The sequence below is a fragment of the Protopterus annectens genome, chromosome 8.part0, assembly GCF_019279795.1.
Source record: "Protopterus annectens isolate FY-2018-M chromosome 8.part0, PAN1.0, whole genome shotgun sequence".
NCBI classification, from domain to species: Eukaryota; Metazoa; Chordata; order Ceratodontiformes; family Protopteridae; genus Protopterus; species Protopterus annectens.
This window is the reverse complement of record NC_056741.1, coordinates 316,120,147-316,146,179: the sequence shown is the minus strand read 5'-3', so window position 1 is coordinate 316,146,179 and position 26,033 is coordinate 316,120,147. Positions and strand designations below refer to the sequence as shown.

The following is a 26,033-nucleotide window of genomic DNA, read 5'->3' as shown; positions in this document are numbered from 1 at the left end:
AAACGGTTTATAGCTTACACCAAGGACATCAATTTAGAAATTCACCCTAGTAAAAGGAAACTATCATATCAGTTCCACATATAATCAAGGACACTTGTACACCCCCCATACCCCAGCAGCCCAGTATCACTGCATATTATCTTAAACTTGCTGGTGTTCAACCTTTCTTCTCATTATACTGTAAATACTAATTTTTTTATATATAAAGTAAATGCATATTTTTTTAACTTTAATATGTGCAGTCACTGAAAAGACCCCTCATATTTTTAAACAAGCCTGACTGTACACTATACAAAACTGCTTTGCAATATAATACACAGTTTGTATTATGAAATGTGTTATACAAACATTAATAAATTGTTTTCCTTGCATTTACATAATGTGGGATATATCCTTTATAGTCTACTCACACGTTTAACTAAGTCAACAGAAGTCCAGTCTTTCTTTTCTACTCGAGATTTATTTGCAAAGCCATATTTCAGAAATGTGATTGATGTTTAACATCTCACATTTATTCACCAATTCTTCTGTTGCTGGTCTTTTTCCCCGATCCCCTCCTTCTCACAGCACTAGGTTTTGGCTCCAAATCCAAGGTACATAACTCCTGACTCTTTTAGTTAATCTGTGTGCTTTTTTTTCTCTCTCTATCGCTCTCATGCATTTTCCTTTGGAAAATTGCTAAACATTTTGCCAGCAAAGCCTCCGTATAAGCTTTACTATCAGAAGAAAAGCAAAGTTCCCTTCTCCTTGCTGCCTCACTTTTTATTGGATAATTTTTTTCCTTTCTAGACTGTTCAGCATCAAAAAAAAAAAAGGACGTGTCTACTTGCCCCTGTAAACTTTCTTTGCAGTGACCCTGATGAAAATAGACATCAGCTGGGTATAACAGCCCTGTGTTTCTCATGCTTAGTCAAACACTCTGCTTGTGCTGTGCTGACAATGTCATAAGGCCGAAATATGCATATACACAGCTAGTGGGGTTCGGCTTTATTGGCCTGAAATTGTCCAGTAAAATGACAAAACCAGTCATGGACATTCAGAATTGCTAATTAGCTGAAACATCTGATGTTCTTAAGGATCACTTGCATATATCCCATGTGTCTCTGACACAAGAAGTTTGGGAGGTCACTCAGTGGAAGTTCTAGCTTTGCTGGAGTTTTCATCTTGTTTTTACTGATTGTTTTTTCAGTGACCTTCTTACTTATTGTTTTGGTACTGGGCTTTTGGAAATTGATTAGAATAAAAGTGGTCACAATTCTACCTGAAAAGGCAGGAATAAAGGCAACTACTGGAAGCAAAAAAGTCAAGTGGCAAGTCACATGGAGCAAATGTCTGTATGAGACCTGCCCAATGGACTGGAAGAAGGATTCTTGATAGGACTCAATTCACTGAAGTCACGCTCTGCATGACTGAACGTCCATGCTGCAGCTTATGATCAGACATAACAAAGTCTCAGCTGCAGTCTTGTCCATGTTCAAAGTAATTCCCAGGGACTCAAAGCTGCACTGAGGAGGCAGGTCATCCACATGTGGGAATACCACAGCTCCCTGTAAATGCAGGTGTGCCAGCACAAACATCCATTTGGTAAGTACCCTGGGGGTGCTTAGATAAGACCAGATGAAAAAGCTAGTGAATGGCTCTGATGGTAACGTGAGATTTGTTTTTATGTGGAGGTAAGCATCCTGGATCTGTAAACAGCATACACAGTGCCTTTCTGCAAAATAAGGATGGACAGACAGACAGGACCAAGACCATGTGAAAGCCTTCCTTGGGGAATGAATGAATTTATGTAATTTATGCCTCAGATGGGTAAGAGGCCATTAGTCTTTTCTTGCACCAAAAAGAACCTGGAGTATTATTTGCACTCTTTCTGGTCTGGTGGGACCTCAGAGACAGCATTTTACTAAGATGTTTAGGACTTCTACTAAGTTTGGTAAGAGAGAGAGAGGACCACTGGGGCTGACAGAATGAGGGTCTTACAACTCCTGGATATTCCTATTCTCACTCATCTGTCCAAAGTGGTGGACTTCCATGTTGACAGGGGGAGGAAAGATTAGTTGTGCAGTATTCTCACATGTAGGATCCTCTACCACAGATGGCCCAAATGTCCAGCTCATATACAAAAGCTTAGCCTGGCTGCTGTAAGGTGAGTGGGACATCACACGCTGGGACCATAAACTGTGGGCCATAAATGTGATGTCTGCACGTACACACCTCAGAACTGAATGCCCAGTCAGGCAACAGTGTAAGGACAGCTGAAAAAATGCCATCCAGATAGGGAAAAGGTCCTATAGGGGGTAGGAAGGACAGAATGGAATACTGCAACATGGAAGAGAAGGACATCTATGGTTATGGTAAGATTTTACACAACTAATGTATGTCCTCCTGTTCTCATGTTGCAGTATTCTCACATGTGGAAAGAGTACCAAAGCTCAGCAAGATATATGGGTGGAGGAAAAAGTTGCAGTCTCCAAGAATCCATGGAGGATGGCTTTAGCAAATCCTGCCCTAGCTCTGAAGAGGTTATCCAATTTATAGTGTTTAGTGAAAGTGTGGACAGAGGACCATGTAGCTGCCTCTAGGATGGAGGCTGTATCAAGTCCTTTCAGGGAGGCCACAGCTCTGGCAGAGTGGTCTGTCACAGTGTGGTGAAACTCTTTACCATGAAAAAAAGTAGCAGAAAGATATAGTTTTGGAGATCCAAGAGGATATGGTCTGTTTGGATACAGCTTTCCCAGGGCCCTGGGGTGAAAGGATACAAAGAGATGGTTGGACTTTATGATGCATGTCCCTGGTCTTACCCAGTTAGAACATCTAGGGAATGGGGCATTATCTCATTGTCATTCTGTGGTGAAGAAAAAAAGGTGGGTAAATGAATAGATTGGTTAAGTGACAGTTCACTGACCACTCTGGGCATGAAGGAGGGGTTAGTACGAAGGGATACCCTATCCTTATTAAAAAAAAAAAAGAGGTAAGGTGGAATAGCCATGAGTGCTTGTAGCTCTGAGACTCTTCTGGCTGAAGTAAGAGCTACAAGCAAAACAGTTTTCCAGGTGCACATCTTTAATGTGGCGGAAGCTGCTGGTTCAAAGGGGGTAGTAGTAAGTTTCTCCAGAATGAAAGTCAAGTCCCAAGGAGGAGGAATGGGTTTCTTTGGTGGTCTGATGTGCAGGACCCCCTTGAGAAAGAGTTTCTCCTCTAATCTGGATAATAGGGGTGGATCGAGAGTTAAACAGGCTGAGATAGCTGACAAATGGACTTTCCCTGAAGAATATGAAAGTTCAGACTTTAGGAGCTCACACACATAGGCCAAAACTAGAGGTATATCTGCCTGAAAGGGGTCTAATTGTCTTTGAAGACACCAGGTAGAGAACCTTTTTCCATTATGATAAATAGGATCTCCTAGTAGTAGGTTTCCTGGCCTCCTGAAAGACAAATAGCACATCCTCTAAGTAAAGGTGTCTGAAAAGGATCCGAAGTTTATCATCCACAGGGTAAGACTGAGGGTTTGCAGGTGTGGGTGGATAAGAGATCCCTTCTGTTGTGTGATGGGGTCCACCTTGTGAGGCAACATGTGGTGACTCCCATTGGCTAATGATAAAAGAATGGGGAACCAGTGCTGCCTTGGCTAATAGGGGCTCACCAACAAGAATTTTTTGTCCCGCTGAATTTTCAGTAGGACCTTCTGTATTAGAGGGAAGGGGATGAAAGCATACAGGAACATCCCTTTCCAGGAAATTGTGAAAGCACCCACTTTGCAAGCTTGTGGTGAGTGAAACCTTGCGCAGAATAGCTGAAGTTGTCTGTTCTGAGGAGAGGCGAACAGATCTATCCATGATGTGCCCCACTGGTTGACTATGTCTAGGAAGACATCTCTTTGTAACATCTATTCATGATTTGGAGGCAATGTTCTGCTGAGGGCATTTGTCTGATTGTTGTCCTGTGATGGGGTGTACACTGCCTGTAGTGTTACACTGGGTTGAGTGCCCAACTCCCATGTTTGCATGGCCAGTCTGCACAGTAAGAAAGACCAGGTCCTGCCTTGCTTTTTGATGTATCACAGCAATGTGGTGTCATTTGTGAAGACTTAGAGGGGGACCTGGATGTAGCAGGGGGAGGAATGCCTTCAGGGCTAGGAGAAGAGCAGTCATTTCCCTGATACTGATTTTTTTTCTCAAGGTAGGGCTCCCACTGAGCCTATACCTTGAGTCCATTCATAGTGGCCCCCATCCCAGATCTGAGGCATCTGTGTACATGTGTTGAACTGCATTGAGAGGCTGTAATGGGAGTACTGGATTCAGGCGAATTTGCTGAATCCAACACTATTTCTTTTTTACGCAGGGGAGGAAGGGCACCTGAAAGACTAGAGGGTGGTCGTGTTGGGACCAGACATTCAAGTACTACTGGAATTTCCTCATGTGTAGTCTGGCAGGGGGCAACATGGGCAGAGTGGCTGCCATCAGACCCAATAGGCAATGAAATTCCCTGGCCGAAATGCAGTTGACTAGGAGTAAATTCTGAAAAAATGGTCAGAGAAATGACCTTTTCTGGTGGGAGGAAGGCCTTCATCATATCAGTCCTTACTCTGCAACCCAAGAAAATTTGGTCTTGAGAGGATGTAAGGGAGGACTTGAGAAGGCTGACTGTGAAACCCAGACTTTCTAGGAGGGAAATGGTGAATTGGAGGTGTCTCTGCAGAGTACTTGCTTCCTCTGCCTGGATGAGAAGGTCATTTAAATATGGGAAGATTTGTATGCCTTTTGTTCTGCAGAAGGCTACTACTGGGGCTAGACACTTTGTAAATACCATTGGTGCTGTAGATAAACCAAAGGGCAAGGCATTAAACTGATAATGCGAGAATGGCACAGCAAAATGCAGGAATTTGTGGAAGTCTGGGTGGATAGGGATGTGAAGATATGCCTCCTTCAGGTCCAAAGTGGCCATGAAGGCACTGGGTGTCAAAAGTGGAAGAAGGGTTTGTAGGGATATAGCATGTGGAAGGAAGGTACATGCAGGAAATGACTTAGAAGAGACAGGTCCAGGATGGGTCTCCATGGGTCATCCTTTTTTGGAACCAGGAAGAACCTGGAATAGAAACCTTGACCTTCTTGTCCTGGGGGGACAATTTATTTTGTTCCTTGAAGGAGTAAATCCTGAATGACCTGAGGTATGAGGTGGATTTGAATCTTTGGAGGGAGGTGGGTGCCTTTTGGAGAACGTTTTTCCTGCCAAGTCATAAAATACCCTTTTTCCACGATTGAAAGAACCCAGCTGTCTGAGGCAATTTGTTGCCACAGGGGGAGACAGTGAGAGAGGTGAAGACAAGGGGTGTTTAGCCAGTCACCCACTGTTAGGTCTATCTGGGGGTAGTGTGAGAGGAGCTAGTCCTAGAGGATGAAGGTCTCTTAGCACCTTTCCTTGGCTTGGAGGAAGAGGGTGTGGATGCCTTTCTGACAAAGCTTGGCTTGGCTGGGTAGTTCCTATGGAATTTAGGGAGTTCAGATACAAAAGTGATGCTTGAGATCCTGTAGTTCCTTGCTCTTCTCTTGCAGATTTTTAAAAAGTTCTGAAGACTGCTTACCAAAAAGGAACTTGCTATCAAGAAGGGCATCCATGACTTTGTTTTTGAAATCATCTGGCAGAGGTTGCAGCCTGAGCCAGGAGTACCTACGTAGAATCGAAGCAGATGCAGTTGATCTAGCCAATGCTTCTGCAGCATCGTAGCTGCATTTAATGGAATGCTTGGCAGCTTGGGCTACTAAGGATAGTTTTGAGGCAACCTGAGGTTTAGTTGGAGAATCAGGTGTAGAGGAGAGCAGATGTGAGGCTTGGGAGACTAGGTCTAAGGCTACTTTACCATACGAGTCTGGTAATTGATGGCCCTAAAGGCCAGGGTTGAGGAAGTGTAGATCTTCTTTCCTAATCTATCCATCACCTTGCTGTCTTTATCTGATGGCAGTAGGGAAGAGGGTAGCTGCCTAGATTGTTTGTCTGCTGAGTCAGCCACCACAGCTGGGTCTGCCACAGGAGGTTTAATGAGAATTTTAAAATCATCAGAAGCCTTGTAGAACCTGTCTAGTCTTTTGGGGGTCGATGGCGGACATTCTGGAGTCTTGGAAGCACAGGCAAAGGCATACAAATATGCTGGTATTACAAGAGGAATAGCAGAGGGTGAGGAGGACTTCATCTGCAGAAGCTCGTAACATCTCTTCTGCACCTCTGTCATTTGAGTCGAGTCCCATGTGAAATATTCCCTCATTGTCAAGATCATCTCCCCAAAGGTTGTCTGCAGGAATCCTCATCCGGACAGCAGTATTCCAGGGGGGAAAGCCAACTGTGAGGCACAGGAGAGGGACTCATCAGAAGAGGAGGAGGAGTCTTCCTCTTAAGTATGTGTAAGTGCTATAGGACCAGCAGAGGCTGGCCTGGGACTTAAGGTTGGAAGGGCAGTAGTTTGCGAAGTAGTAGGCCTCTGGGCCATAAAGACCTGAAAAGGGGACAGAGAAAGCCTGCCAGTCTGGCTGAACTTCTGCTGGGGAAGATAAATGCTTTGTCTTCTACTTCCTTTTGAGGGAAGGAGTCTTTGGTCCTGGCTGAGTGGGCAAAGGCCTGGTATCCTACGTAAGGCCAGGGGTAAGACTGCCTTCCTCAGTGAAGGACAGTAGCAGCTGTTTGGGTGAGCCTGGTCCCCCCCCCACATCGGAGAACAACGCTGCAGATACCTTCGCGGACGTGCAGGCTGGAGAAACAAGGGTGGATTCCAAAATGGTACCCACCAAAGTCGCAAGTCCTATCAGACACTCCTCAGCCCCTAGACCAGAAGCTGGTGGGACGTCCATACTTGGAGGCACAGTGTCAGGCTTAGATACCTTAGCCTTGTTTTTAGGTGACTCTGCCATGACAGCCGGTTCTGGTTCCATACTGAGGGGTATATGTTTCAGACGTTGGTTTTCTACAAAGAGCTTAAGGGCTGCGAGACAGCTGCACAGTGTTTTAAGAATAAATGACTTTGCAGATTGAACATGCTTTATAGTCGTGGGATGGCCCTAAGCAAAACAAGCAGATGTTCTGGCTGTCTTTGTGCGGGATTTGCCAACTGCACTTACATTTCCCCTTCCTAGATGACATGGGTGGAATCAGCCAAATAAGAGTTAAACAGCAACCTAAGCTTAGCAAAAAGGTAAGAAAAGATTCTCCAATGGGGTACTTATCTTTGAGTCACTAGTGCGCAGCTGAATGTGCAAGCTGACGTTCAACTGCGGCAGAGAAGGTCCGAGGTCTGTGCATGCACACATCACATTTATGTCCCACGGTTTATGGTACCAGCCTGTGGTGTCCCATGCACCTTACAGCAGTCAGGCTAAGCTTTTGTATATGAGCTGGACGTTCGGGTCAGATGAGGCGGAGGAACCCACATGTGAGGGAACTGCAACATGAGAACAGAAGGACATCATTGGTTCTCAACCGTCTCCAAAGGAGAAAAGTAAGGAAAGGTCTCACAACTGTGGCTGCCCTCCCACAGAAAGTCTGTAATGGCCTAAGGACTGCCAAGAACCTTGGCCATAGCTGTGGCCTGTCTGAAAACTGCCCTGGTTGCTTCATCCCTTTGCAGAGTTCTATTCATTAGATTGCTACCCACTACAAAACCACATCTTATGTGGGCTATTTTGGGTCCTGCAGAAGGTTCTGTGAGGACTGGAAATCTTAACCTGAGTTTTGCCATCATGCTTCATCTCCACAGGTGTCTTAAAATCAACAGCAAACACTCAAATAACTGAAATGGAACATTCATAAACGTTGCTTTGATGTTCTCAGTGAAGTCAATCATCTTGAGACAGGCATACAGAGATGCCAAAGGTCAAAGCTGTAAAAAGTCCATTCCATTAAATGCTACCCCTCTTAGTAAAGTTTCACTCTCAAAACCATTTCAGACTGGGACTTGAATCTATTCAAGTCCTTCTGGAATATGGTCAATGGCCTGGACTCTGTAGAAAAGTCCACCAGATGGCCCAAGTAACTTGGCACCCTCATGGGAAAGCCTAATCATACATGAACATGTTTCTCTAAGTGGTTAATCTCTGTGGATTTCTTTTCTGGAGGGTGCACTATAAGGCTCACAGGTTTGGACTTTTTTTTTTTTTTTTTTTAAGAGACATTACTGATACCAAAGTGCCAGGCTTCGGAGTCTCCAACCATGAGCTTCAATACTAGGGTAGATCCACTTTCTAGGAATTAGGGGCTACCGTACCAAGTAACACCCAAACAAACTGGCTGGACATTCTTACCATACCCACAACAAGTGGGTTTACCCACATCCCCTCCCCCTTAACACTGACAGATGGCTCCTCTAGCTTACCCCCTTTAGCCAATTTGTTCCACGAGTATGGAAGCCAGGCTTTCTCAGACTAGACAGCCTATACATTCCTGCTGAGAAACCACAACTGGCCTACAGTTTGTACATGAGCTTGCTTTCTGGGGAGCACCTTACCATCTCCATCTGGATCAAGGAGATGTATGATCCAATCACCTTTCTCCAGAGAGGAAGAGTGCTCTACATGCACATTTTCCCCTGGCTACATAGTCTGAATGCACTAATAACTCAGCAAGCTTAAACTCTACCAGGTGAGCACGTAGTGCTCCCAAAGCTGTCACCCAAATGGTAAGAACTGCTTCACTGCCCCCTGCCACAACAGGCAAGCTAGCAGCAGCCACTCACACTTCTCCTCCCAACCCAGCTCATAAAGGCAGGCAAGCTAACTGAACTCAGGTCGCCTGCGCAGTGCCACAGTCATTCCCTCTACATCACAGATCTGGACAGACACCAATAAAGATTAGTGTGAGAATTCAAAAGCTTTCTGCAGTGTTTGCAGTGGGGAAGATACGATGTCAATGGCCAACCCTATTTTCTTTCATCATCTGACATATTTATTTGAATGGGCTGCTACGGTGAATGCAGGGAAATACGTTTCACCAACTTTGTTCACAGTGGCCATGGGAAGCTTCCCAGGGTAAGTCAGTGTGCTTCCTCTTCCGCTGCACCTTTTTAAACACCTTAGAAGGTGGTAATCATAAGATTGCATTCTGAAAGCTGAAGAGGCGAAGGTGAACTGTTGCAGAGCACACCTGCTGTATTGTGTGAGAAGTTGCAGGCTGGATATTCAACAGGAACTGGTGCAGAAAAAATGGCACTGATGTGCACTTGGTAGAATAAGAACACTAGGGTACCGAAGTGTGTCGAGTTAGTACTAAGATCAAAGCTAACAGGAGGCTCAGTGTATTTCCTGCCAGACAATCATTACCATTTAAAACAAGGGGACATCAGTGGCAAAGTGGGTGCTGACGCTGACACAGAGGCCAAAGGTTAAGTCAGAAACCTAGACTAGAACCAACAATGTTGACAAAGGGGAGGGGAACCAGTGCCTAAGCTATCGCTGACAAGGTCAATGTCCACAGCTACTTTTCCGAAGCCAAACACTTACTGAGTGAGCATCAGCAGAGGTAGTGCATCAGCAAAGCACTCACCACCAGTATTTTCTGGAGGGTCAGCACAGAAGGGTACCAGCACAGAATGATCATACTGGTCTGAAGGCATGGTGGGAAAAGTGTGCTGTTCCCAGAGAGAAACCCTGCTGTGAAACAAAACAAAAAAAAAAAACTTTTTTTTTTGCTGCACCAGAAAAAAAAAGGCACTGCAAGCTTCCCTTAATCATCCGGACAGAAGTGGGGTGAAACCTGGGAGTTGAGGCTTTCAAATTTAATCTTACTTCTTTGAGAGAATTCGATTCAACAGCTACAGAGTCAGCAGGAGGAGGAACACCAATAAATATGGGAGAAGCTAAAATTTTTCATCAGCTGTGAAGCAGTGACTGCAGATGGCTGTCTAACAAGCTGAAAAGGAATGCTTAGGTTTGGCTCCATGCTACTGCAATCCATTTCAGATCTTTTTTTCCCCCTTTATAGGCAACAACTGCAATAACTTTGCAAAGTTTTAAAGGATGAAAGCAAGTATATAGTTGTGTAAATCTTACTGTAACAATAGATTGTCCTCTTCACTGTTACAGTATTCTATACAATAGGGATCCCCTGCCAAAGGCAGCCCAGCATCCAGCCAGGATACCGAAGCCTTTTAGTTTTAAAAAGGTATGCCATACATCACACGCATGCTCCCTGCGCACGGAGAAGGGCATAAAGGTGATGACAGGAAGAAATGAAAAAGCTCCAGTAGAAATGACAGTCCAAGAATATAAGTAACAAGCACATCCAGAAGGAAAAAAGACCAGGGGGAGGAGGGAGATTGGGAGCAAATACTGCAACAGTGAAGAGGAGGACATATACGGTTATAGTAAGACTTTACACAACTGTACTATGCCTTTATATATCACTACTGCAGTATTCTTTACAATAGGAAGAGTGCAAAAGCTCAGGAAGAAGAATGTGAGGAGGAAGGGCCAGCAGAACCCTCTAAGGAAGCCATAGAGAATGGCCCTGGCAAAGTGAAGCTCTGGCCCTAGAAATCAAATCCAACATATAGTGATTAGTAAAGGTATACTAAGAAGTGCAGGTTGCTGCCTCAAGAATCGAATTAGAATCTTGTTTGTGTCTTTCGGCTTGTCCCGGTTAGGGGTCGCCACAGCGGACCTCCAGTCCGCTAATGATTGGTAGTTGATTTTACGTGCCGAGTTAACAGCCCTGACGCACAATCTTCAACGAAGGTACGCCCATTCACTCATGTCTCCACGCAGAAGACGATCTAACTGAGAATAGAACCGGACAGCATCTTACTGTGAGGTGACAACGCTACTGCAGCACCACCACCGCGGGTAAGAATAGAATTAGAATCTAAACCCTTGAAAAAAAATCACCAGAAGAAGCCACAGCGCCAGTGGAATGAGATGCATAGCCAAGTGCACCTCCAGGTGTTTCTGCAGTTACCTCCTACTTAGGTTCATAGGATGTTACTAGGCTATTGACCCAAGGGACTTCACATGTCTAGCAGTTAAATCCCAATATAACACTAGATGAGGCATACCTTCTATGTCCAAGGTTTTTATAGCAAAGACTACCCATGTCCAGGAGAGAAGCCAGGGCAATCCCCAGCAGAAATTTATGGCTTGCCGTCCAGGTTGCACTTAAACAGGCTCATGGAGGTGCTCTGCTCGATATGGATTGGAAGCCTATTCCAGAGGATTGGCAACCACTGAGAAATGCATCTCTCTCTCCAGCAGGTCCTGTTTATGTTGCAGGCTAGACTGAGGTCCCTTGAAAAGGTGACTCTAGTCCCATTTGACTAATGGATGTGCAGCATTTCCATTAGATTTGGGTCAGACATAAGTAACCTCTAAGTAGTCTACACGCTACTGAGTACAGTAACAGCAACTTCAGTCTGTCCATTAAGACATGTGTGATGGAGACCCTGAATTTTCTTAGTTAGAAATCTCTGAGGTATCTCAAGTTGTTGCAGTGGCTGGTATGGTACATACCAAAGGGAGCATTATATTCAATAACAGGCCTGATGAGGGACAAGTACAGAGAAGTTATAACCTCTTGTGCTCTTGAGGCAATGCCTTTGCTAATCAGATGGAAGAGACAGAATGCCTTTCTCACCACAGTAAAGACATGGTAGTCAGAAATGAGGTCACAGTCAACTTGTGTTTCCGGGTCTCTTACTACTGAATTGGTACTTGGGTTACTATTATTTATTTTATAATCAGCAGGGACATTGCTTTTACCAAAAGGAAATATGAAGCATTTTTTAGCATTTAGTTTAAAACCATGGTTTTGGCACCAATTGCTGGTCTGTGCAAGTCCCTTCTGAAGTTTGATGACATTGCTAGGGGATTCAATGACGACACGTAATTTGCAGCTATCTGCATACTTGTTTAGCCACAGCCACCCCCCCCCCCCATTTTGGCCTGGACTTTTAAGAAGTATATGCCACACAAGAGGGGGTCCAGCACTGACCCTTGTGGGAACCCACTGGTGAAAGGTCTGCTGGTAGAGGTAAAGTTTCCCATTTTGACTAGGTGTTGTCAATTTGTGAGCCAGTTTGCAACCCACCTGACAACACAGGGGTTGATATTTAACTGGGTTAGTTTGTCAATGATGCCTGAATGTGGGATAGTATCGAAGGCCTCGGCCAAGTCAAGATAGGCTGTGTGCAGGCTATGCCCTCGTCTGTGGCTCTGGTCACGTTCTCAAAGAAGTCCACCAGGTTTAGCAGACATGACCTCCCCTTGCCAAAAACAAACTGGGACAATCCAGGGTTTGGAGGACACCTATATCCTTATTTATGAGGTCCATGATGATTCATTCCATTGCCTTACAGATGAAGCTGGTTAAACTTACGGGTCTACAGTTACTCGGGTCTATTGCCAAGCCACCCTTGTGGAGGGGGATAACAGTCGCTGTTTTCTATTCAGTGGGGACAAAGCCAGTACTCAAGCTGTGGATGAATAGAATCCCTAATGGAGTAGCTAGCTCTTGTTTTAGAACATTAAGAATTCAGACTGGAATGTCATCTGGTCCCATGGAGGATGTGTTCTTTGCCTTGGAGAGAGCACTGATGACTTGCTCTTTGGAGATGCAGGGAAGAGGAGATGAAGAAGACAGTTTGTGGTATGTTTGGGGGGGATAGGGGGCGACATTTTCACCAAACCTGTCTGCTAGCAGGTTTGCTATTTCCACAGGGTCAGTGTGTGACATGCCATCCACAATTAGTCCAGCAGATATCTGAGACCTACGTTTTAGGTTGCAGACGTAGCTGAAGAAAGGCTTACGGTTATCCTTGACTATGGTTGCTAAATTTTTCTTACAGCTGCTCTTTGAAAATTTTACGAGTTTGTCTTATTTGCTTGTTTAGGCAGAGCAGGGAGCTCTTCAAGTTCTGGGATTTCACTTTTGTATTTTTAGACAGCAGCTTCTTTCGCTTATTGTATAATGTATTAATGCTAGCCATCCACCGGGATGGCTTGTTTTTTCTTGAGGATCTTGCTTTAATCCTATCCAGCATATGTGTGTCTATACATTTGTGTAGATGTTTATACAGGGCATCAGTGTATACCTTAGTATATCCTTCAATGCCATCTGTGGAAACTGGAGCTTGGAAGATGATTATACCTTCCCTTATTTTATTTATTTACTTATTTATTTATTGACATTTGTTAACCGGGTTAGTCCAACTGGGATTTTGTCCCATTTTCAGTGGAGACCCGAGGAGAAAAGCTCCAGATAATACAATACATCATTACAGTAGTAAACAAGAACAGCAAACAAAAGAAACAAACACTAGCAACAGTTAAACGATAGCATGTGTTTTTTTTTTTTTTTTCAGGAAAATACTATGTAACTGTACTAGTGAGGAAGAGTGCAGAGTGCGAGTAGGATCAACTGAGAGTGATTCCAATGTGAGGGGAGGAGAGAACTATGTAGGGTCATAGCAGGGGCAGATTCTGGAATTGAGTAAATGTGTCTTAAGTTTCTTTTTAAATAGTGGGGTGTGAGAGATTGAGCGTATCTCCAGGGGAAGTTTGTTCCAGGCTTGGGCCACTGAGTGTTTGTAGAGTAGCTTACCTACTGACTTATTTGGGTGGTAAATATCAAGCAATTGTTGATTAGAAGTGCGGAGGGGTCGATATGGGGTGTAGGCCGAGACAAGGAGAGATATAGATGGACAGTAGGAGGGTTTAAAGAGCACAGAGTGCAGCATGTGAAATTGGTAGAGATGTAGTAGTTGTGGGAGTTCTAGCCATTGTAGAGACTTTAAAGCAATACAGTGGTGTGTGTTGTTTTGGGAGTTAGTGATGAATCTGGCTATTTTGTTGTAGGATTGTTTGAGTTTGTTCAGGGTAGTGTTTTGGATATTTGTGAGAACTGGAGTGGCATAGAGGAGAGAGGGGAGGAGAAGTGCTTATCCTAGGGTGAGTCTAGCCTCGGGACTGAGATATTTTTTGTTCCGGTATAAGAGACCTAGTCTCTGATGTGTTTTCTTTATGCACTGCTGCATGTGTTGATTGAATTTTAGTTCATCGTCGATGATGACCCCTAGGAGTTTGGTGTAGGTGTTAGGTTGTATAGCTGTATTATTACAAGACTTAATGACAAAGGAGGATTTATGATGAGTAAGAGAATCGGGTAGAAAGAGTAAGAGTTTGTTTTTTGTGGGACTGGTAAGTTTTTTGAAAGCCATTGTTCAGTGGAAAGTAGAGATTTTTGGGTTACGGAGTGTAGGTCAGAGATGTTGGCTGTAGAAATAATTGTGGAGTCGTCTCAGATTGTATGAGAGAAGACTGATAACACGAGGTGAAAAGATCATTGGTGAAGATGTTGAATAAGAGGGGACCTAAGATGGAACCTTGTGTAACACCAGTAGAGATAGGCAAGAAAGGAGAAGAGGAAGAGAGCCATTTGACTGATTGTTCATGTCCAGACAGATAGCTAACAAACAAGCTGAGGGTGGCGGTGGATAGGTGAAAGTTGGCAAGTTTAGATAGAATTAATGGATGAGACACTGTATCAAAAGCTTTGGAGAGGTCAAGAAAGAGACCGGAAGTAAGTTTATTGTTGTCCAAAGATTCTGCAATGGTGTGAGTGAAGGAGAGTAGAGCAGTAGTTGTGCTGTGATAGGGGCGAAAGCCATGTTTGGTAGGGGTGAGTAAGTTGTAATTGAGAAGTTGAGTGTGGATACATTTTTCTAGTATCTTAGATAGTGGGGACAGAATGGCAATAGGTCGATAGTTGGAAAGATCAGTGGAGTTACCTCCTTTATGGAGGGGGATAGTGTAGAAAGATTTCCAAAGGGTAGAAACAGTAGATTCTTGCATACATCTATTTATTAATATTGTCACTGGGTAGGTAACAGAGTCAGCTGCGAGTTTGAGGAAGGTAGGAGGTAATTTGTCTGTACAGGGAGAGCAGGGTTTGAGTTTGAGCAGTAGAGATCTGATGTAGGAAATGGGAACAGGCTTAAAGGAAAAAGAAGTAGTGTTGGGGGTGGGGTCAGGTAAAGAGGAAGAGGTAGGTTGAGAGGGTAGGAGATTTTGGATGGAGGAGATAAAATGTGAAGTAGGGTAGCTGTTTCCTCAGGAGTTGTATTTGGGTAGGGGGAGGGATTAGAGGGGCTACCTGGGTAAAGGATGCTAAGTGTTGTCCAAAATTTCCGAGGATTTGAATTATATTTGTGCTGGCCTGAGCTATAGAATGGCTTTTTGTCTATTATTGCCTGTTTTTTAGCAAGATTGCGTAGTTTGTTTAGATTTGATCCAGGCTTTCCAGACACTGTCTCTGTTTCATGATGGACTTAAGTTTCTTTTGAAAGCCAGGGAGCACGATTGGATTTCACTCTAATCTTCCTGGAGGGAGCTAGGGAGTCCAGAGTATTCAGGAAAATGCTGTTAAAAATGTTAACAGAATCATTTAGAAGGAGTTGTCTAAGGATGGACCAGTCCATGTTTTGCAGAATAGAGTTAAACTGTGAAGAATTAAATGTAGATAGTTTTCTACGGTCTTTGAAAAGGTGGGGTATGGGAGTCTTATCTCTAGATGGAGGTAGGGAGATGGTCACTAAGGGAGTCTGGTAAGGTTGTGGGCTGGTGGTAGTGATGGGGGGTGTTGGTAAGAATCCAGTCTATTATGGAGCTGGAGGTTGAGGTTTTGCGGAAGCGAGTGGGGGTAGAAATGAGTTGGTGGAAACCATGAAGGTGAATACTATGTAAGGGAGAGTCAGTAGAGAGTTTTGACCAGTCTATATTGACATCGCCTAGGATGAGTGTTTCATAAGGTATGTTGAGAGTGAACCCCGTTAAGATGTTTTCCAGAATGGGTACACTGTTGCCAGGAGGAAGACAGATGGAAGCAATAGCCAGTTTTTTGTGGGGATTCAGATGAAAGTTTAGAATGAGAAGTTCAGCATGGTGGAAGCTGGGAATAGGTGTGGGGTAAGGTGAAAGGTTAAGGCTGTTAGAGTAGAGGATGGCTACACTGCCACCTTTCTTTGAAGGTCTGCCAGAGCGGCAGATGTTGTAGCCAGGAGGGAGTACTTCACTATTAGAGATATGTGGCTTGAGCCATGTTTCAGACAGATAGGGATAGTATGTGAGGGGTTTTGTAAGCAATCCAAGAGTGTAGCTCAGTAGTTTTATTAGCTAGGCTTTGAATATTCAATGAATAAAAGGTTAGGTGTTTACATGGAGGTGAGTTATGGGACTGAGGTTGTATGTTTGGTAAGTTGTTGGAAGAGAATTGTGAGGAGGAGGTAGATAAAGTAGATGGGGGATGGGGAGAGGGGAGGTGTAGAGGGGCCTGGATTGGGGTGGATGTCCCTGGAGGAGAGTAGGTCTTTAGTGAGAAGAGCAATTGATGTGAAAGGTTGATAGTATTTGGGTGGTTTAGATTTAGTCTTATTAGATGGTTTGAGAACTTGTAATATGTGTCTTTTATACAGGTTTGGAGAGATGGTAAAGGAAGAAGAAGTAGGAATGGATTTGTGAGGTAGTAGTGATAGGAGGTAGAGATAGACAGCAGACTGAGTAGTTTTGCAGACATAAGTAGATGCAGCATGATGAGTAGTTTGGATTGGGTGTGGAGAGAGGAAGTTAGGAAAGGATGTATAGTAGGGGAATATGCTATGCTTGACTGGAAGTTAAACTGTGGGAGTGGTGATAAGCAGGAAGTGGATTTGTAGTGGATGGCTTGGCAGGAAGGGGAGGGATGGTTAAGTATAAAGGAAACTGTACTGGGGTGGGTGGGAATGGAGGGTAGGGTAAGGGAGCGAAGTGAGCCCGAGCATAGCGAGGGTGAACGGAGAAGGGCTGCACCGACAAGAAAGGACCCACTAAAAAAAACAATCAGTGAAAGAGGAGAAAGAGAGAGAAAAGAGTGTAGGTTTCTAGCTATAAGCAGAGGTAGTGGACCTGAGATTAGGGTAGCAGGGGGTTAGAAGCAAAGCACAAGTATAGAAGCTTAAGGAAGAGCAAGGTAAGGCAAGGAATAAGGGGGTGCATAGGATATCTTGTTGTGGTAGAGAGGAAACAAGCAGATAAAAGGAGGAATGGGTATATGGAAAGAGTAGTTTGGACTATGGGGGTATGCTTAACAGTGGAAAGAAGTAGGGCTGAGTGGGGGGTAGGAAGACTGAGGGTTAAGCAGGTTAGAGTAGGAAAATGGGGTAGTGGAGAGGGAGCGGCCAGCAGGTGAGCTACAGCCAACACAGGGGTAGCCCTGAGATTACAGGCAGCATATATATGTTCCAGGTGAGCAGTACATACTTTGTTAAGTCCACTAAGAGAGGACACAGTCCACAGATGTTTGACAGGAGGTGGTTTTCCAGAAAGTTTGGGCCAGAAGTAGATTCAGGGAAGCACATGTAGCGTTAAATAACCTGTAAAACAAAATAAAAATACATAAGACAAGTGAGTTGCAAGGGGCTAAGGGAATAGGAGCTAGGAGAGTGGCTAAGTAACTGAGTAATATGGGGGGACTACTGAAGAGAGTGTAAGGTAAGATAGGGTGAGATATGAGTGGGGGTAGGGGTCAGTGGTGTGGGATTAGTGTGGTGGGGGCACTGAGGACACAAAAGCAGTGGGACACTATTACAGTTTACAGAACTTGTTTAAACATTGCATGAGATGGTCCAAGTCAAATATATCAGAATTCAATCAGGAAGGTATAGTTAGCTTTGGTGAAGTTTTTTAGTCTGACCTCTCCTTTGTGGAACTCTGGTGGTACTGATACTTCAAAAATGATCGATTTGGTCAGATTTAACCAGTCCAGGCCCTACACTTGAGACATTTCATTGGCCACTCTTACTGGTGAGGATCAGGTCTACAATATTGAAGCACTTTATGGAGTAGTGCACTATTTGTTCCATGGCATTTGAGAAAACAAAGTCCAGGAACTTTTGTGCGAGTTTGAGCTCATACAAGTTTCCCAATTAATGGAAGGATAGTTGAAGTCATCCATAACCAGGGTGTTAGGTTGTACCTTAATTGTCCCAAGCAGGTCTAAATAAGCTGTGTGGGCATCTTGGTTCATGGAAGAGGACCTGTAACTGACGATGACTTGAAGGGAGGTCTTACCCACAGTAATTTGGACTTGGAGTAATTCTGTAGAGTTTTCTTGTCTAACCAGTCTAGAGGTGTAATTATTTTAAATGAAGACAGATATTCCACTGCCTTTAGTTCTCACAGCTTCAATCTATGGTCTGAAAGTGTGGAAGGCATTGTAGCCTTGCAAGACTAGGGTACTTTCTGCAGCCTTGAGCCAGGTTTCTGTGACTGCACAGACGTTGACATCTTCCAAGGAAAACAGTGCTTCCAGAGAGTGCAGTTTGACAAGCTCCTATCGTTTAGCAGTGCAATATTGCTTATTCATATTTGCATTATTAATTCCAAAACCATGCTACATATAAGGTATCAGAAGATTTCATCTTGAAGCATATCTGATAGCAAACACAACTGTATTTATATTTAAATTTTGTCTAATACAGCTAAAGACATACTGAATACTACTTGTATACTAATTTGTATTGCAGTAATTTTCATATTTCTCTAAATATCAACATTCAGATAACACAGACAAAACCTCATAGCCTCATATGAAACTCATAGCTGAATGAAGAAAATCCTGCTGGCAAGTATGCATCTTACTTGAATGTTTACTGAGATATCAAAACCTGTTCAAACATTACAAAATTAATATTCAGTCTTTATTTTGACTAATAAAATCCAGTTTAAGGCATCAAACTGAATGAATGCCACTAATGCAAAGATTAATTTATCCTGAATAGTGTCCCATTAACAGTTTTCTAGTAACACAATACCTTACGCTTCCAGAGATATGAATATTTGTTTGAACTGTAAGGTGACAGCTTCATGTTTTCAAAGGATCAAGCCTCGTCCAATGGGAGTTAAAAGTACACACACAAAAGAGCTGCACTGGAGGGAATGAGTTAACAGAAAAAGGAAGGCTCTTACATGGAAACAATAGCAAAAAGAAATGGCTTTATATATCAAAGAAGAAACTGTTTGCTTGGAAACAGCCAAACCTAAAGACCTAGGATGAAAAGAAACAAAAAGCTGTTCAGGTTTACGAAAAGCTTTGGTCTTATCCAAATAATATCGGAGTTGTCTATGCAAATCCAAACTGTGCAAAACCGTCTCAATAGCAGATTGCTCAGAAAGGAAAAAAGTGGGCAAAGGAATAGACCAATTAAGAGAGAACTCATTAACCACCTTGGACATAAAATAGGGATTGTTACTAAGGAACACCCTGTCTTTATGAAAATCTAAAAAAATTAGGAACAGCCGTAAGGGCTTGCAGCTCAGACAACCGCATGGTAGAAGTAGGATAGCCTTTATTAGAAAAACTCACCCAGACTCTGCTACACTTTGCTGTGAAGGAAAGGTTAGTTTGCTTTTTATTTGTTGTATTTTGTATTAGTTTATTGCCTTTTTATATTTTGAATACTGTGATGTGTTTTCTTTACCTTGTGTTTCACTTGTATTCTGCTTTTAACTGCATATTAAAACTTCAAAAGAGACCACAGTTCTGTCTCTTGTGAGTCAGGCAGAAATTAGAACTGATCAATTAAGGACTCATACATAAGACAGAAGAGGTCACTTAAGTCAGAATTTTTTTTCCACCCGCCCATCCTGTTACTATTCTGTTCTTAAATACCACCGTCTTTCTAGTTGCCTGCCTCTTATGTTAATTTGACCATATTTCTCATTTCCTCTCTGCTTTCACTTAATTTTGTGCTTACTCATACAAGCATCATTTTGTGAAATCACTCCCTTTCAACTATTTAAATTTATCAGCCATCCTATTGTATTCCATAGTACCAGAATACAAAAGTGATCACCCCCTTTCAATCTATCTTGCTGTTTTAAAAATAGTGACTCTCCACTAAAACTTATATTTTTCGACAGGTAAAAAGTACAGTTGTGTACCTACCATAAATGTAGATGTTCGAGTGTATTCACTGTTGCAGTCATTACACTTGGGTTATCCTGCTGGCAGGCTACCCACAGTTGGCCTGAGTTCCAAAGTCTTGGTCCGGCGTCGGTTGCTGTCGCCTCTTCCCTGACATCAGTGCGCCAGGGGTATAAAAGATCCAGCAGACGCCATTTTCTTCAATTTTTCTTGGCCCAGATGTCAGGTGCCCCCCGAAGGGTAGACTAAAAAATTATGCCAATAAAAGAGCATGCACTAAAATAAAACATAATCTTCATCTACAAGCAAATACACTACATAGGTTGTATAGAATAGAGAAGTACAGATAAGTCCCAGCAAAGAAAGGGGGATGGTGGGTGGGTAAACCTGGACTGCAACAGTGAATACACTCGAACATCAACATTTATGGTAGGTACACAACTGTACTATGTTCATCGTGTTTCACTGTTGCAGTCATTACACTTAGGTTGAATCCCAAAGCCGAGGTTGGGTGGCTGGGCCTAAATAGAATTAGGAGAGGCTATGAGGCCGTGCAGAACTGCAGTGGTGAAGCCTGCTCTGGATTTAGAGTAAAGAGGTAAGTGGTAGTGCTTTGTAAACGTGTGCACTGAAGTCCAAGTTGCAGCTTCCAAAATGTCCTTGGTTGGTACTCCTCTGAGGAAGGCTGCTGAAGTAGCTGCTGCTTTGGTTGAGTGTGGCCTGATGCCCTTAAGCACTGATTTGCCATGTTGAGAATAGCAGAAACGAATGCAGTGGGCTATCCATTTGGAAATAGTCTGCTTTGAGATAGCTTTTCCTTGAGATCCTGCAGCATATGCCACTAAGAGTTGCTCAGACTTTCTGAAAGCTTTAGTTTTGTCCAAGTAGAAGTGTAGCTGTCTGTGTATGTCCAAAGAATGTAGACGTCTCTCCCCCTTATTCTGTGGGTTTGGATAAAAGGTAGGCAAGTGAATTGTTTGATAAAGAGCCACACTAGACACTACCTTAGGCATAAATGTTGGGTTTGTCCTCAAAGAAACCCTGTCCAGATGGAAAATTATGAAAGGTTCAACCACCATTAGTGCCTGTAACTCTGAGACTCTTCTTGCTGAAGTCATTGTTAAGAGCAGAGCTGTTTTCCATGATAAGAATTTTATCTCAGCTGTATTGGCTGGCTCAAAAGGGGGCAGCGTGAGTTTTTCCAAGACAAAGTAGAGGTCCCATGCAGGTATTGGTGCTCTTCTTGGGTGTCTTATGTTTTTGGACCCTCTGAGGTACTGCCTTAGTAGTGGATGTGAAAAAATAGGTGGGTCCGTATTGTAATGAGCTGAAATGGCAAAGGCATGGATCTTAATGGATGACAAGGATAGGCCTTTGTCCTGCATCTCAGTTAGGTATTGTAAAATCTGAGGAATATTTGGTACAAGCATGTCAATTCCTTGTGCCTGGCTTCAAACACAGAATTCCTTCCACTTTTCTGCATATGAATTTCTGGTACTGGGCCTCCTGGCCTCCAGAATAACATCCATAACTGCCTTGGAGAGAGGTGTGTTCTGAATGGTCACATTATCCGCCATGCAGCCAGATTTAGGGTTCTGAGTTGGCTGCGCAGTATCTGATTGCTTTGTTGGGTCAGTAAATGAGGAATTTGAGGCAATGTCCAGGCTGGGCCTTGAGACAAGCTCTTTAGGATTGGGTACCAGTGCTGGCGTGGTCAGTCTGGGGCAATCAGGATAATTTTTGGCTTCTCTTCTCTGACCTTTATGAGCACCTTGGGGAGGAGAGGTAGTGGAGGAAAGGCATATACTGTAAGGTTTTTCCAGCTGAATGATAGAGCATCCACTTTTCATGCTAGCTTGTGATAAGTCCTTGTGCAAAATCTCTGTAGTTGGCAGTTGTGAGGGGAGGCAAATAGATCTATGTCTGGGCATCCCCATTTCCTTGTTATGCTGAAGATTTGTGGATCTAGTTTCCACTCGTGAGGATCCATGAGGTTTCTGCTTAGTTCGTCTGCCAGAGTATTTGTCTTTCCTGGCAGGAATTGTGCTTGCAGGTGTACTTGATAAGTCAATGCTGTGTTCCACAAAATCATGGCTTGTCTGCAGAGGGGGTAGGAGTGCGTGCCTCCCTGCTTGTTTATATACCACATGACTGTTGTATTGTCCGTCTTTATCAGCAGTTGTCCTGGATGAAGCAGATCCTTGAAAGCTGTCAGGGCATTCTGGACAGCCAGCATTTCTTTTAGATTGATATGAAGATGCATTTGGCCTGTGGGCCATGTGCCCTGAATACATTTTCCTGCCATGTGGGCCCCCCCAGGCATAATCTGATGCATGTTATTATTGTCTGCCTGGCAGTGGGTAAAGTGAAAGGCTGTCCCTTGTTGTGGTGACAGGCCTGTGCCCAGCATCGAAACTCCTGTTGCAGGCAGGGAATGAGTGTAATTAGTTTTTCCAGGCTGTGGCAATGTTGAGTTCAAACACTTTTTTTAGATACCATTGTAGTTTCCTCATATGCAGTCTTGCATATGGAATTAACAGAATGTAGGATGCCATGAAGACCAAAGCCTGCAGAATTTTTCTTGCAGATAACTGGGTTTTTGTTGCCAACATTTCGAAGTAAGAAGTCAGTTGCCTTTGTTTGTCTGGCGTGAGATAAGCCATCTGGGCAGTTGTATTTAAGCTTTCACCCAGGAATATTATCTCTTGAGAGGGTACTAGTTTTGATTTATTTTTGTTACTGTGTACCCTAGGCAAAGTAGTAATCTTTTTACAAATGCCAGATGCTTTAGTAGAATGTCCTTGTTCTCTGCTTGAATAAGGCAGTCATCCAAGTAGGGATATATCTGAATTCCTCTTTGTCTGCAAAAAGCAATTACCGGTGCTAGGCATTTTGTGAAGACCCTGGGCACAGTAGATAAGCCAAAGGGTAGTGCAGAGAATTGGTAGTGCATTGAGCCAGCTATAAATCGGAGGTATCTTCTGCAAGATTGGTGATTGGGACATGCAGGTATGCCTCTTTTAGGTCCAAGGTTACAAGCCAAGCCTTCTTGCCCAGCATGGGCAGAAGCTGCTGCAGAGTCAACATTTTGAATTTTGGAACGTCCAGAAAAGTGTTTAAAATAGACAGGTCCAGTATTGGTCTCCAGGCTTTGTCCATTCTGGGTACCAGGAAAAATCATGAGTAAAATCCTTGTCCCTGCTCCTGTAGTGGTACTCGCTGAATGGCTCTCATGTCCATGAGGGATGAAACTTGCTTTTGTGCCTCTGCCCACTGATTGTGTGGCAGGTCTGGCATGCCTTTTGCCTTTGGCAGGGTGTGAAAGTGGAACCTGTAACCCTGAGACACTATATTCAAGACCCATTTGTCCTGGGTGATCATGTGCCAGTTTTGTGAAAAAAGTGCTAGTTTTCCCCCTAAGGGAGCTTCCAAAAGATAAGTGCTTAGTACTGGTAGAGGAAAGTCATTGGGACTGTTTCCTATAAGGTTGAGATTTGTCTTCTTCACTTTTGGAGGTAGAAGCACCCCATTGTTTAGGCCTGTATGAGCCTTGGGGCTGGGATCTGCCTCTTTGTGGCCTGACACTGGAAAGGACTAATTTTTTGAAGGCCATTTCCTGCTAAATCTGGGTGGCTGAACCTGTAAGAAATCCTTAATTGTCTGCATAGATTTTGCTTTATCCTCCATTTTCTTAACACCTCTTCTGCCTTAACACCAAACAAAGTATCATGCTGTAATGGAGCATCTAATAATTTTGCTTTAACATGATCAGGCAGATTCTGTTCCTTTAACCAAGCATGCCTCCTAATCACAGAACCCATTACAGCGGCCCTACAAGAGGCCTCCAAAGAATCAAAACCACATTGCAAAGTATGTTTTCCCACTTGTTCAGCTGCATGTAATAAATCCTGCATTTCCTGGTTTTCTAGACATTCAGAGTTAGTCAACATTTTCTGTCTTAATAGTGACATTAAGTATTGCTGATATTTAAGCATATGAAATTGACATTTTAAAGCCCTTACAGCCAAAGTAGCAGAAGTGTAAACGTTTTTCCCCCATTTGTCCAGTGCCCTTGAATCTCTATCCGAGGGAACAGGGTTTTTAGCAGTGGAAGCCTTGACACCCTTAGGACCCTGAGATATGGCTTCTGGGTCAGCAGCAAGGTTTTTGTATAGAAATTTATGGGAATCTGGGGCCCTGTAGTATCTGTCTGGCTTAACAGGCGCAGGGGGTATAGAGTCTAGAGACAGGCCGGACTCTGAAAAAATATAATCTACAATATCCAGAACAGGGGGAATAGCAAGGGGCCTGTGCTGAGGAAGTAAAAGGAAATATCTGAGCCTTTTCTTAGATTCTGAATAATCCTGGCTCTCCCAATGAAAGTGCTCCCTCATGGTATGCAGGGTTTCCCCAAAGGAGTAATCTTCAGGAGGAGAAGCCGAAGGAATAGATTCTTCTGCATCAGAATCCTCATAGGGAGGAAGAGAGTATTCCTGATCAGAGGAAATGGAAACCTGATCTGAAGATTCATATTCTGTCTCTTGCCTAGGCCTCTTATCAGGAGAGGGATGGGAACCCCTGATCAAAGTAATAAGGTCTTTGGCCATTTTGAGCATCTGTTTTTTAGGCATGGAAGTCTGTCCTGGAGAATGCTGTACTTGTTTCTTTGTCTTTAGAGCTGCTTTAGTCTTTGGCTTTGAAGCTGAAGATGGCTTTACATATAACTGTGTAGGTCTGAAAAAGTACAGTTTTGTACCTACCATAAATGTAGATGTCCAATAGGAATGCATCTGCAGTCCTTACAAATGGGTTGTCCTGTCGTCAGGCAGCCCTTTGGTCGGCCGGATTCCAAAGTCTGGGTCTGGCTTTGGCTGGTGTCGCACTTCACCCGACGTCATCGCTGCAGTTTTTCGGGTATAAAGGCATCAGCCGACGCCATTTTCCTCAGTGTTTCTTGCCCCAGATGCCAGGTGCCCTCTTGGATGGCTAAATTTGGATAAATGCCAATGTTTCCAAATAGTAGAGAGCAAACACATAAAATAAGCATGTATGTACATATATACAAACAAATACACCATAATAGATCCCCCCAAGCTAGCTGAAGGATGGCAAATACCCTAGGAGTACCACAGAGGGAAGGTGGGTGGGTAATCCTGACTGCAGATGCATTCCTATCGGACATCTACATTTATGGTAGGTACAAAACTGTACTATGTCCTTCAAGGATGCATCTGCAGTCCTTACAAATGGGTAGAATACCATAGCTAAACTAGGGAGGAGGAAAAAGGAGAGATTATGGTAGTTAGGATCCCTTGCAAAACAGCAGTGGTAAAACCTGCTCGGGATCTAGAGTATAAAGGTAAATTGTAATGCTTGGCAAATGTATGCACGGAGGTCCAAGTAGCAGCCTCTATAATGTCCTTGGTAGCCACTCGTAAGAAAGCTGTGGTAGTGGCTGTAGCCCTTGTGGAGTGAGGCCTGATGTTCTCTGGAGTTTTCTTTTCATGGTAGGAGTTACAAAATCTAATGCAATTTCCTATCCATTTGGAGATTGTCTGTTTTGAAATTGGTTTTCCTTCCTTTCCTGTTGCATATGCTACCAGAAGCTGGTCAGTTTTTCTATTGGACTTGGTCCTGTCCAGGTAGTAGCGTAATTGTCTATGTACATCCAAGGTATGCAAGAGTCTTTCTCCCCTGTTCTGTGGGTTGGGGAAGAATGTAGGTAGGTGGATAGCCTGATTTAAAGACACTCTGGATACCACCTTAGGCATAAATGCAGGATTTGTTCTCATGGACACTATCTTGATGGAAGATCAGGAAGGGTTGCACTGCCATTAATGCCTGTAGTTCAGAGACCCTTCTTGCTGAAGTTATTGCCAGCAGGAAAGCAGTCTTCCAGGATAAGTATTGTAATTCTGCTGTTGCTGCTGGTTCGAAAGGGGGGAGTGTCAATTTTTCTAGCACAAAGTTCAAGTCCCATGCTGGCAATGGTTGTTTCCTGGGAGGTTTTACATTTTTAATTCCTCTCAGAAACTGTCTGAGCAGAGGATGAGAGAAGACAGGAGGATCCAAGCTGTATTCTGCTGAAATAGCTGATGCATGTATCT

The 26,033-nt window shown here is 43.6% G+C and overlaps 1 protein-coding gene across 1 annotated transcript in view; it reads right to left on the bottom strand.

Annotated features, from left to right (window-relative positions):
- Positions 1-26,033, bottom strand: part of SMG5 (SMG5 nonsense mediated mRNA decay factor) — a 2,571,376-nt gene that overhangs the window by 1,684,425 nt on the left and 860,918 nt on the right. The gene's annotated exons all lie outside the window — the stretch shown is intronic.